The sequence below is a fragment of the Hippocampus guttulatus genome, chromosome 7, assembly GCF_054856545.1.
Source record: "Hippocampus guttulatus isolate MCC_2025c chromosome 7, RoL_Hgut_1.0, whole genome shotgun sequence".
Lineage (NCBI taxonomy): Eukaryota > Metazoa > Chordata > Actinopteri > Syngnathiformes > Syngnathidae > Hippocampus > Hippocampus guttulatus.
In genome coordinates this window covers 12,967,178-12,981,659 of record NC_141267.1, presented here as the reverse complement: position 1 = coordinate 12,981,659, position 14,482 = coordinate 12,967,178, and the positions used below count along the sequence as shown (strand labels likewise).

Sequence of the window (14,482 nt, the reverse complement as noted above, 5' to 3'; positions counted from 1 at the left end):
AGCGTTCAAAGCGTAACGGCCGCGTCCGTGTTTATAGTTGAACTTCAACTGTCCCAGCCCGCATTTACGTTGGCTCCTCGCTATCCTTCCAGAATGTTCTGGAATGGAAAGCGATATAGGAAGTGATCTCGTGTGTGTGTCCATGCACCTCTTGCGTCGTTCACATGTACAAAATAGATAGTTTACATGTCGGACAGGACTAGGTTTCAAAGACAAATTGCCATGACCAGGGAAAGGGAAAGAGTGAGGGGAGCAGGGGGTAGGGGGGGATGTCGACTGATAAACACAAGCGTGTTTATGGTACGTCAAGTAATGTCTGTGCATGTGCGTTCATGTCTCCTTTGGCCCTGATAGGCCGGGAGAGGAGGTATGATGCACGTCATGCGATACAGACCCGTGTAGTGAAAGCTGGAGCCATTTCTAGCACATGATGCAAGGTGGCCGTCTGGCCCTGCTGCAGGCGACTGCGTATGCAAGGGAGAGAGTGCTCCATAAGGATAATAAATTGGCATTAACTCCACATGTTTGAGGCGTGAGTGTTTAATATTTACAAACGTGTGAGTCATTCCAAAGGGCTGCAATGTCACCTCAATCCCTTTGAAAGCACATTCGCCCAATCCAGTGCTGTTTCTTTTTAAAATTGAGTGCACACAGGTGCAGGGCAGCCGAACATTAGCTGCACCGTTAACGTTTGTACATGTGGAAACTGTCGGGTTGTGGTGTTGTGTTTTTTAGTTCGAAGTTGCCTTAGGTAAGAGACAGGGAGCGCCTACATTCTTCTGATCTTAGACATGCAGGAAAACCACCACTGTGTGTGTGTGTGCGTGTGCGCGCGCGCTCTTGCGTGCGTTATCACACAGAATAAATTCACGTGTTACAGAAATAAAAATTTCATTGACAATTCAAACCATGGTTGACAGAGACATATTCATTTATAGCAAAGGCTGCTGGCTGTAATTTGACTGATCAAAACATACAGTGACTGCATTTCTTTTTTGGCATTTAAAAATGTATCTAAAAAAATAAAAATCAAGTCTGCAAAATTATTCTATTTATGAACTCTTTCACTGCCAGCCATTTTCAAAAAAGAAAACCTTGAGTGCCAGCCAGTTTAGAGCAGTCTGACTAATCTTTGCAAGGATCTCGCAATATTGTTTTATGGCTATGGAAACACAGACATGACCAAACATCACAAAAAAGTTTCTTTCTACTTTCTCCCATTTTAAAAAAATCAGCAGTAGAATATGGGTTAGTTTCACCCAAATCACTTAATGTTGGACTCAAAAATTGCAGGTTTTTATGGAAAAGAAATATTTCATGCACAGCAGTAACTTTGATGCTATTGTTTTTGCTTTAGTGACCCCTCAAACGTCTGAACAATCCTCTTCTATAAAATACCAACGACAATGAAAATGTGCTTTTGATGGCAAAATCATGTATTTACAAATATTCTTCTTATTGTTATATATTACCAGTTTAACTATTTTACATTTGACACACTTCACAAACCATTTGCGCATTTAGTAGTAGGAGTAGTAGTATTTAGTAGTGTGTGCATGTGCGTTTGTGTACCCAGAATTCGTCAGTGTTTTGATTTCTAAATTTTTAGCATCTCTGTCATCTTTCTTCTCTTTTGTAACACTGTTGTTGATGGATTTAACATTGTAAACTCTTTCATCAATCTCAAGGTGCTTTTAACAGCAACCATGTTCATGGTTTTCTGTGTTCCTTTGAGACACGGTGATTTCATTCAAACGAGACCCAATTCTCCCGTCTGCTGGCCGTAGCTCATGTTTTTCATCGTTTCACATCAATAGCGCTCGAATTAATGTACTGTGGTTGTTGAGGCTTTTTTTTGTTAGTTTTTAAATGACGCTGTAGTGTATTTTATGATTTGCTGCCAGTGTAGAACTGGACTGACAATAGATACACCTATGCAGATGAATGACCAGATTTACTCTTACTCGCCGATAAGATAATAAGAGAGCACAATCATGCTGCTGTTTGGATCAAACTTTGTCTGTTGCTGAGGCCTGGCACAACATGTTCAGCCTCACAAACTCTGCGTGCTTGCACAACTCACACTCACACGCACACGAGCAGGAGGAGAGAATGTGTTTCAGGTCAACGTGAACTCTGGCTGTGCCTCTGTGCTTTGTTGCCCACTGTGATTGTTTTCCATCTCACACACACAGATGCACGCGCACACAGTCACCCTCTTCAAAGTGACACTCTGTCACACGTTGGGCTCTTGAATCAGACCTGTCCAAGCTCTCCACATACTCACATGAAGCTAATAGAAAGTGTCAGCCAAGAAGCAGTCTGTGCCTCGTCTCTCACACTGTTCATTTAAAGAAGTACTTTGCATCCCTCCGTAATCCGTGGAAGCGTCTAGTGTGGAATTCATGGCACAGTCTTGAAAGGTTTTGTTTCATATTTTATTTGAAGACTAACATTCAAATCAATTACATTGAGAGTAATTTGTTGAAGGTTCCAAACCGTCACAGTCATAGAGCCTTTAGTTGGCGGTAAGCTACCCCATGGCAGGAGTCAGCGAAAAGCCAAATCAAAGTCCTTTGTTCACAACAAGCTACTCATATCATGCTAACAGCAATGGAGCGACACAGGAAGTAACCTACTTGAACCCCTTTAAAGAAAAAGAATTCCAGCACACTTATCTCCGAGCGTGGCCGCGTGTTTCAAGTTTGGCTTCCATGTACACACGCACACACCGACCGACAGACATGCCGCAACCACACACCCACACATTGTCACCAGGGTGGCAACTGGCCAAGCTCCAGCAGCCGAAAAGAGAAACACATTAGTAAGTATGGCGGTGTTCAACACAGCCCATCATCAGCTTCTCTTACCACGATTCAAAAACGTTAAACCCTTTCTTCAAGACACCTGCATGGTTGCAGCCAGTATAAATGTCGCCATACACTGGGAACAGGTCAGATTGCCCGAAAAAAAGGCAGATTCCAGAAAAAAAGGTCCTCTACATTAACCTGCCACATTATTTATAAGAGTCTTTTTTTTCCCCCCCAGTTAAATTCATACCACCACTGTGGGCTTGGAGTAATGTCATTATTGAAGAAAAAAAATACTGCACATGCGACCGTGTGACTATTGACCATTGTATTTTAATGGCCGTCAATTCCACACATATTTTCACTAGTCACGGGCTGGCACAGTTGTTCCATGTTGAAAATGTCATTTTTTGTCGTACATCTGGTTCAGAAGTATGTGTTTTAGGAGATTGAAAATGGACATGTTGGTTTAAAATATTTTACATCTATACCATGGTAGATTAGACTTTTATACTCCTCCAGTAAACTATACTCGAATCCTCAATTTGTCATTGCTGCTGTTGTGCCTTTTCTGGAAATGGCCTTCTTCAGCCTTGTGCTTGTCTAAAGTAGCCCAAGGTTAGGGGGTTACAGTGCCGCTTGGTGCTTTCGCATGGTTTTGACAGCCTCGAATTCAATTTTCTTGTGCACACAGATATTTTTTTAAAGGCCATTGGTGTTCTTTCATTCCAAAAAAACCATCCCTCCATATTGAAAGATTCCATTCTACCTCCGTCTTTTTTAAAATGCAGATAGTGATCTACCTACTAATGCAAACACACTGGCACACAAAGAGCTACCTACCTACATTAGTGTGCATCTTCCTCTATATAATTACAGCTATTGGCATGTTTGTCTTTAATGCGTTTCGATGAGGATAATTGCAGCATCTTTGTTTGTTGGCTGGCCTTCACATCAACACACACTCGCAGGTCTCTGATGTACCGTGAATATCTTGCACGGAATAAGTGACAGCGATAGTACATGTAGCCACCTTTCCTCTTGCTGCCCGTAAGCACGCTGGACGTCCCAAATTAACTTTGTTAAGCCGACGTCGATTGTGTATGGTATGAGGGTATCCTCTCACCCTTGGGGGATCTGGAAAACTCTCTCCTCCAGCTCATCAATGGACTGGCACTACCACATTCTGCTCCGCACACACATTTCAATGCAAGTGCATGTGCGCATAGACGCAGGGAACACTACACGCTTGGCACACTAAGCCAAGTGGAACACGAACGTACGCACGAGCTGAATTAGAGCACCCTGGCTGACGCCTCTGCTCACTGTTCCGACAGGGGATTGGCTGCTAGCGGCGATGTAAGTAGCCTATCGTGTGAAAAGGATGAGAGCGTCTGAGGACACAATGCGTCGGAACAAGAGGCAGCGGCGCCTTCGTCCGTCATCTGCCGTTTCATATCGAAGCGTCGCTCGTTTGGCATGCGCTTCATCTGGAAAATGAGACGGACGTTAAATATTGTTCCCTCGTGAGCGCAGTAGTTTGATTTTCTACGTTCACGTGTGGCGCGATGGCGGTTTATTTATTTTCACGCGCTTCTCTATTCATCTGTGTAAATGTCTGAGCCGTTCAGGAAAAGCTTGTCGGCAGCCAAGTGCTTGCTCCGGAGTGGGCTCACTGAAAGGACTTCCTCATTACTTCCTGTCTTTGTCCAGAGCACATCCTACTGCTGAGCTGTACAGCTGGGCCCCCGGGGGAAGGCTAATGGGCAGAGAGAGAAAGGCGCTGAGATATTACTTACATATGAGAGACGGTGAAAGGAAAGATAACTAGTTTGCAGGAGCCCATTCACAAACACCCCACGCGCTGGCGGAAACATTTATTGGGGCGATTGCTATGGACAGCTTTTCCCAAACGCTAAGCTTCAAATTGTTTGAATATCCATCTCGTCACCTTGAGGATGTTTGGGTAAGGGAAAAAACTGAGATGAAGGGGGGGGGGAGAAATTGTGTTTGTGTGTTCGAGGGCAATATAACACGAGCCTCCCTCCGCTCAAGAGAAGGGGATTGTTTTCAGGTGTTTGGTCGGATCAGATGACCGCCTCCTTCCGACTTCGACATCCACACACGCACACAAAAACCATTTCAGGGTGTAGCCCGCCTCTCGCCTAAACGCAACCGGGAGAGGCTCCAACACTCCAATGGCCGTAATGAGACTAAGTGGTGTAGAAAATAAGTGGCTGGCTGGCTGAATATGCTGAAGTCCCGTTTTCAATGCCAGCATCCTATTGAGTAGAATCACGGTGCCCGAGAGAGCGGCGGAGGTCAACACTCCGCCGCTGACTTCATGTTGTTCGTTTTTAGACTGTAAACTAGTTGGAACTGTATCAACAGCTGCTGTGCTGTCTGCTGCCAACAACAACCGTGCCCTCCGTTTTGCCTCAATTGCTTTACGACGCGATGAACAAACTATTATGCAGTTGACAGAATTATTATGAGGCTGTTGCACTGCTGTTGATCATTCCCGTGCCTATTTTGCGACAGTGTGGCGGAAATCAGAAGTTGCACTCGCAGGCAGTTAAAATCGATTTTGACCTACGATGTGTGAAAATGTGTATCGATCAAGAGACATAATTTGATGCTTTTAGCTTTGTCATAGATAATGCCAGGATATGTCAAAGCAGCTTTTGGCATGCAATGATTTTTCTTCATATTACACGTGGGACACGTGCAACATCTACGTGAGTACTGGCTCATTCCCAAAAACCATTGTACTAATCTCTCATGGAATGATTCAATTGTTCCACTGCCGCTTAGGACTTGACAACCAAGCCACCAAGCGGAACAATTCATATCAGCTCGCTTAAGTAAAGTTTGGAATGCAATGCCAATCCCTGAGCTGCCTTTTGTGTACGCCGCCTTGCGTCTCGGCTTCGTTTACATAGCTGGGTGAGCTATGTAAATAGCTTGATTTTACACCAGCACAATATAGTGTAACGTATGGACTGGACAAGAGCACCGCAATAAAACCAGCAAAGGACAACCAATTATATTCGATTAATTAATCGACAACAGTGTTAGATCAGTGTGAGTGGCAGCTCCACACCATTAGTGTTTTCATTTTGTATTTGTGTGCTTGGTCTGTTTGGCACTTTAGTTTAAGTGCATCACAACAGTTTCTCTCTCTTTTTTAAAAAAAAAAATCCCCCTTCATTCGAGCGGCGGCGTACCTGAGGATGGTTCGTAACTCGCGTTTTGACTCAGAATACAAAGCAAACAAGGGCACAGCTCGCAGCGCAATGAATTAGTTGAAATCAAGGTATCACTGTACTTATTGTCAAGCCATCGATGGAGGAAAGGAGAGTCACAGTTGCTGACACACGTTTCAGCTGTTTATTGAACGCTGAAAATCTAATAAACCTTGACGCCATGTAGTGAGTATTTTAATGATCAATTTGCCCATTGATTCTTTTGGTGACTAATCAATGAATTGGACATAAAATGTCTTCATGTTCATTCCTCTTTTCAAAAATAGGGCAGAATTTCAAATTGATAGTGGAGAAAACACAATTTTGGTTTTAAAATAAAAATTATGTATATGATTATTGATTGCGATTTGATCCGTACCGTCAGAAAATAGGCAAAAATGTTGACGATTGTTTTTCAAAAAAAATGTTTGCAAATGTTTTATTTTGATTTAACACAAACATAAAAAATCTGCTTTCATGGCGGACACCGGAAATGAGAATCATAAAGAAGACATTCTGAGGATTTGAACAATTTACAATCAAACAAGGTCTCTCAACAAATAATAGGCTATTTAAAATAATACTCAAATAATTTGATAACAGATAGGTTGCACCTCTAAAATGAACACCAAAAAAAAAAAAAAAAATTATGCTCACTGTCGTGCTGCTATTGGCCACAGCTCACACCCAGAAACACACGTCGCCTTTGCTCTAGCCAACATTGTCACACCAAAAGTATCACAATACCAATTCCAATTTTTTATGCTTTCATTTTTTTGTGTACCTATGTTGACAATGAAAAGAGTTTTTCCTAATAGCAGAATTCACTGTGCTTCCCCTCTAGCAGCAATAGGCGAGGTTCATACCTATGTGATCACAACAGCGTAGCAAAGTCTGCAACCAAACTTACTGGTCTGTTCTCTATTTGGAATATGTGAGGCGTATTCTTCATCAAATTCTTTGCATTGCACACACGGCTTCACTGTTGTCCGGCAGCTCAGCTGAAGGGTGTTGCTGGGATATTTGGACTTCTAAAATTCTCAAGATATCAGTTACATCATCTTCATGGGAAAGCCGGGTTTCCCCCAGGTTGTGCAATCATCTGAAGTGGGTCGTTCTCCTTTGTTCGTTTGCTCATCCAACAGATCATATGACAAAAACACGATTGTTTTCCCAAATATTTGTCCTGTTTTTTCGTTTTGTTTTGCACAATGGTTCTGTTGAGAATGGCCACCCTATGGCAGTTGAATTGTGCCATAAATACATGCACATAATTGTAAAATTTTAGCATGTTTGTCTGGACAATAACTCAGGATGATATTTGGTCTACAAGTTTCTAGTTTCGGGTGGTCCAGTGGTTAGCGAGTCAACCTCACAGTGCACAGGTCATGGGCTCCGGCCTTCCTTTGTTGTGTTTGCACGTCCTGCCCGTGCCTGCGTGGGTTTTCTACGGGTACTCCAGTTTCCTCCCACATTCTAAAAACATGCATGGCAGGCTGATTGAACTTGAAATTTTGTTGTCGTGAATGGCGAACGCCTAAAAGACTGCAAGTCGAAATTAACGCTGACTGAAGGAAATAAGCAGTCCCTCATCTTAATTCATGGTTCGTTTGACTTTATTTTATCGTCGGTCTAACCTACAGTATAAGACCAAAACATTTTTGAATAATAAATGTGATAAGTAAAACAAAAAGCATTCATTTGTCAAACCTGTCAAGCTCAACACAAAAAATTCTTGGGCACACAAAAGCATGATTTTGTGCTTAAAATTTGCCATTACTGCGCGGAATTGTGGCACAGATCTAACGCAATAACATCCAAGGCAGCTTCGACCCAAATCCACCAAACACGTCGGCATTCAGAGAGCCCTCAAAAGTCAGCGCCGGAAATCGACATTTCTAAATGAGATTTTCCTCAGCTGAATCCTTATGTGACCTCGCCTTCCTTGAAGTTCCATCCAAGCCTACGTGTTTTTTTTCTTTTTTTTCTCCACACTTTTCTCTCCAGACCGACCTCGTTTCGCTGAAGGGTTTGTCCAAGAAATGCTTCTTTTCCTTGAACCGTTGAACACGTTTGACTCACTTAGCACTTTAGCGGGGAGCTCAGCCCTACGCAGAATATGCTTCATGTCCAAGAATTTGCAGTACACGGAGTAATTTACTTGTGGCTGTAATGGAACACTCCAGAAATTCTGTTTTCAGTTAAGGCCTTATTTGTGACATAATGTACATTTTGGGATGCGGTTGGTGGGAGGGACAGATGCTGAGGCGAGTTACAAGGAGAGCGGGACCTTTCCTTTTGTTGCGTGCGTGCGTGCGTGCGTGTAGTTGGACAGCCTGAAAGAAATAATGTCTTCCTTCATAGCTGAACCCGCTGATAACCAATGATGAAAGCAAATCATATTTATGCAGCAATATATGACTAAAACACACAAAACACGCCTGATTTTACTGTCGTCCATGTTATAAAAACATCCTCTCCATGTGTCCTCGTCACCTCCAGTATTTCTTTTTAAATGTCTTGTTTATTTTTAAGTCTGTAGACCCGCAAACTCGTAGTAGCATTGTTGCATTTACATTAACCATCATTCGTTGTTGAGTGAGTTGATTCATTGTTGTAGCGAGAGCGAAGACAACCACTCACACATCAAAATACGCATAGAAGTGAAGAGAGGGTTGGATATTGTATGGAAGACACTTCTATGTCATATTAAATGCATATCATTATGTCGGCCGGCTCCACTTGCATTTCCCGTGAGTTAATTTAGCCTTGTTCTGTTTGCTTGCTGTTCAAACCAAGCCTCCTTTTTATAATTGATGGCAATTTTTTTTCCTTTTTCCACGAGAACCTACGGGTTCTCGGTGCATCCTTTTTGATAGAGCTTCCTCTTAAGGAGGACCCACTTCATCATTTTCGGAAGTTCGGGATTCGACTGCATATATTGTGAATGTAGACTATTGCTTGAGTGGTTTGCACAGGCAGCCAGTCACGTCTCAGGTCAAGTGCTCCCATTACTGAAAGCGAATGTAAAATCATAAATTATATCAATTCTACTGGCTGCCGTTTGCGACATCCCCCTCTCAACAAGTTGGAAGACAAATATAAAAGGTGCAATGATAGATACTTTTGTAAATGCAAGCGGTGAGTTATAAGACTGCAGTGAAAATGGCTGTTCTAGTTCCACTGCCATCTCGATCTACTTTTGTAGCACGGTAACCTTTCCCGGTACTGCTTGACGTCCCGTTGCCCTTATGAGGAGATGGTGCTGCTCATTATCGTCCCAAGAAAGTCGGGAAGTCTAGCTGTCCAGTCGTCTGGAAAAACGGGTCACACAAACGGGAAGATGAAGAATTGGAAGAAATGCCTGTCATTGTCTTTCTTTTTTGGTCTCCGATTCTCTTCCCCGTTGCTCTGCCCTCTGGGAAAGATACTCCCTTTTTCACGCACCCCCCACCCCCCAATCTGTCCCTCCGCTTTTGTGCTCTCTCTCGTTGTCTCTCCAACTCTTTCTCCCCCCTGTTCCTCCCCCTTGCACACTGTGGTATGCAGACATGCAGGAATTTCTGGGCCTCAAAATGATAGACCAAACTTGTCAGCCCTGGCTCCTGTTACTAAAGATGGCTGCATTTGCCCTGGCTTCCTGTGATTGGTGCGCATGGAGCTCCAATCCACGTGATTGGTCGCAACCTATTTGTCCACATCGCCCGTGCTTGATGGCAAAAAGTGTGATTTGCAGCTATTGTGTTTGCTGAATGCACACTTTTCATGTGTAAGTTTCAGATTGTAACTCTTGAGTCTTCTATATTTAGTTCATTGATCACCTGAACATAACTCAATCTCAACATTAGTAAGTGGAACAATATGGGACATTGCAAATGATTGAATATGATTTACAGCAATCCTACAATAAATCATGCACTACTTTGCTCGCGATAACAGTATGTCATCATCAATATCGTATCTTGATATTGCTGAAGGAAGATCAGCTTTTGATTTGAGCCAAGTTTCTTGTCATGACACGTGAAGGGCAACAGAATGCTGACTTCATTTAAGCAGAAGCATGTTAGTAGTAATTCAATGAACATTTCATCCAGCCATCCATCCATTATTTACTGGTATCGGGGGTCAGGTCGCAGAGGCGGCAGCTTTACCAGGGAAGCACCTACTTCCCTTTCCCCAGCCACTTCTTCCAGCTCTTTCTGGGGAATGCCAAGGCGTTCCCAGGCCAGCCCGGAGACGTAGTCTCTCCAGTGAGTCCTGGGGACCTCCTGCCTGTGGGACACTTCAGCAGGGAGGCATCCTAAGCAGATGCCCGAACCACCTCATCCATTTCAACGTGGAGGAGCGGCGGGTCAAATTCTGAGCCCCTCTCAGATAACCAAGCTTCTCACTTTATGTCTGAAGGAGATACCAGAGACCCTGTGGAGGAAACTCATTTTGGTCGCTTGTATCCGGGCCGTCGTTCTTTCGGTCACGACCCACAGCTCATGACCTTAAGTGAGGGTCGGAATGGAGATCCACCGGTAAATCGAGAGCTCCCGCTGAGCTCTTTCCTCACCACGACAGAGCGATACAGAGTCTGCGTCCCAGCAGTCGCTGCACCGATCCGCCTGTCGATCTCCTGCCCTCACTCGTGAAAAAGACCCCGAGATTCGTGAACTCCTCCACTTGTGGTAAGATCTCATCCCTATCTTGGACAGAGCACAACACCCTTTTCTATGGTCTCATATTTGGAACTGGTGATTTTAAGGATTTGGACAATGTTAAGTTCAACAATAGCGCTAAACGATTGCTCGATTATTAAAACAGTGGTTGATTCATTTGATCATCAGTCGATTGTTGATTAGACGATTAATTTTGACACCTCTGGTTGAAATCAATTCTAACTAAGGGGTTGTCTGTGTCTCCTAATATGGATCGGAGATGACACTGAATGGCACCAAAGCGAAGCCCTTAAATAGGCTATGAGCTAAGTGAGCTATTCTCTTACAAGTGCGTGTGCGTGTGCGTGTGCGTGTGCGCGTGCGCGCGTGTGTGTGTGTGTGTGTGTGTGTGTGTGTGTGTGTGTGTGTCCGTGCATCACCAGGCAGGGTGACGTCCAACCAAGCTAATGTTTATCATGCCTGCTCTCTCTCCAGGGCCTGAGCCGAGCCTCGTGATGGCATTGTTGCAACTAAAAATGTTTTTTAGGCCTGTCAACCACACTTACTGTGCGCACAATGCCAACTATCGCCATGGAGGTTTATATTATCCTGGAGGAACAATTGAGATCACAAATCATTTACACTCATGACTGAGGCCATGTCCACAAAACACACACACACATATCGTCGCTGTCCTGTGAAAATCGTGTATGTCCGTATTTGTCATTTTTAAAAATGTTTACATTCATGGAATATCCGTAACATAGACATGTCATTAACGTTAAGAAAAAATGGAGGCATGTTTTTAACAGCACAGCGACGACATGCTACCCATAGACGTGTGGACATATGTGGCCTTACACGATTCATTGTGTGATTATGTAACATTAATAAAGATTTTGATGAGCTGAATGACATCAGCCACTTCTGTAATATTTCTTGTGTGTGCCCAAAAGCACACGATCCGGATACCAGTTCCAGTGCGTCAGCCTATTACACCAGCAACCATTTTGAAAGTATCATACCAGCAAATCAGGGAAAATAAATGAGCTAAAATCAGCACATGATTTTATTCTATTCGTTTGGGAACTCACGGAATCGCTTTCTGGCACATCTGATAACAAATCGTGTCCTTCATAAGAATGTAAGCCTCCAGATGGTACGCCGGCTTGTGCCTCTCTGGTCTTCCGCCTGTGTTAGTCAGTCAATCCATGCAGATACTGCAAGGAGACGAGCGTTCCTTCAGCCAATTCCACTGAACGAATTGGCTGCAAAGTCTTGCGAGTAAACAGGAGCGCAGGGACGCAGGGGTGTCCTTTGGTTGAGGGGTTTTAACATTATCAGCTGGGTTTAATTGTTCCAAACAAAATCCATGTTCAACATAAATAGCCATTAATAGGACAAGATTGCAAATAGATAACACGCTCCACTCCCAGGTTCCTTTGCTAGAACGGCTACTGTATTCATGAAAGTCCATACGGCGTAGCGTCTGTGGACACTATGTGGAGACTGAGACAGATGCTCCAGTCTCTATTCTACAATATAGACCAGAGACTGTGATGAATTGACCAATGGCGCTTTTTGGAGTTGTAGTGAAAAGTACTGGGTTGAATGCATGGCCGTATCCGCTTGTCTTATCCGAGTGACCATTTGCTACGTCTCTTTCAGGCTTAATTGCTTGAGATTTGCTCTACAGCGCCGCTCGTCTCAGAAATTTTAAAAGATTTGACACATTTACAATCAAGGTAAAAAATATCCAATTAATGTATAACCACCTCGCTTCATTCACCTTTTTGAAATCTCTAAAGCCAAATACAATCAATCAAGCAACCCCAGATTTTTTCCCAGAATTTTCACAATTTGCTGTTGCCATCATAAAACATTTACTTGAAAAACCAAGTCAAATTATTGACATTCCCTCTTTTCAGTCACGTCTCAAAACTGACTGCTGTTTAGGAAAATATTCAAATCAATGAACCTGATTAACTAAGATCCTAAAGAGCGGCTGAATAAATTACGCTTTCGCTCTTAACAGATTGCACGTGATTGAAAATGCAGTCTTTGACTAAGATCCCAAATAGCTAAGGCTGTGTTGCCAAGTTCACTTTAGTAAATTGCTGGCATCTTTGGCAAAAGGTGCAAAAACGATCAGGCCTGCCGTGTTTAAAAGGGGCTTGTGCGCTTGGGGCAGCGCTGAAATTTCCGCCAATGAAGATTTGGGAGAACACCACAACTGCAAAAGGAAATTTGAAGTGATGAAATTGGAAGTGTGAATAAATCAACCCTCAAGTATCCTTGCGGCTGTGTCAAGAGATTTACCCGGACAAGTTTAAACAAACGACTCGACTCAGGGAAGATTGTCTTTGCAGTCGACGGGAGCACGATCTCCCAGAACAACCAACGGCGATTGCTCCGCAGATCGCACTCCAAGATCCTTGTGCTCTCGTCGAACTTTTATTGATTACATATGCAAATTACAATGAAAACACCCCCCCCCCCCCCACACCCCTCTACATTTGCATACCACGCCCCCAGTCCGGCCCTTCGGTCAGAGATTTGATGAACCTTTGTCAAACTTTGAACCCCAGATACTCTGACACCTTAATTTCTGGCCTCCCACGAACAAGTCGCAGACGTTGCAGATGACAAATGTTCGCCTGGGCCGTGAAACTTATTACCAGTTCCCAAACTGTCTTTTGATATTCTAAAACACTTTGTTCCTAAACTATTTACTCCCACTCTCAAGTGGGAGTAAATAGTCCAGCGTCCTTCCATCTGTTCGCACCCTTGCGGTAAAGCGATTACCTGTGGACTTCAAAGAGCCCTGCGCCCGAAACGGCCCGACACCCTTGCGCACAGACATTTGGGGGCGCTGAATTCACCCCAAACGTCTCGACAGGCCCGAAATTAAATAAAACTTTAAACATGTTATCATTGTGTTCGTCGATTTCACTGTCAGGATGACTCTCACACCTCTCAACGAAAAACATTTGTGAATAGAAGTTACCCATTATTAATGGTAAAACTTGAAATTTAATCAAATGTTCAAGCTAACTTTAAAAAGTGACAAGGCATGTAGTGATGCTAGCCTTACTGCGTTGAATGCCCCCTTAGTTCTCGTGGCATTCGCTGCACATTGATCTCATTGTGGTCTCACATTTTTCTTCTCTTAACACTCTTTGTTGTTTCTTCTTTTAGAAAAAGTTCCAAAATAGCTAAAGGAAAGAAAAAAAAATCATAACACGTGCAGGTAAGCCTCTCATTCTCCACGTGATCTCCATGTGATCTGGACTGAGGTCTTAGTCTGAATGCGACCACAGTGGTATTCAACCTTAAAAGTCTTGACTCCATGTGAATATTTGGTAGAATGCTCGCCTTGCTATTACAAGTCGCACTTGAGGGAACTGCCCTGTTTTATTTCAACCTCAAATATGAATAAGATCTTTGAGCTGGTATGAAAGTGCAACCTTTGAAAAACAAAAGCAGTAATGTTCAAAAATGTCAACGAGCCTCTCGGTAACCTTTCCCTCTATCAGGAGTCCGCCATGGCCGCTGATAGCATCCAGCACCAATACCTGTTTACCGTCTCCTGTTAACTGCTCTCCCTCAGGGCCACCCGGCTTCTCTTGTCCACACTGATTCGATTTAAACCTCATTTGGACTTTTTCAAATCTGATTATACAGATGCACACACACAACGGCTGTTTACCTGCGGCTGTTCAATGCATTGTGGCGATGAATGACGTCCGTGATACAATGGTGCGGCACAACAAGCCAACCACAG

General features: G+C 43.5%; 1 protein-coding gene across 1 annotated transcript in view; it reads left to right on the top strand.

The window, feature by feature from the left end:
• Nucleotides 1-14,482, top strand: part of insrb (insulin receptor b) — a 69,563-nt gene that overhangs the window by 20,705 nt on the left and 34,376 nt on the right. The window lies entirely within an intron of this gene.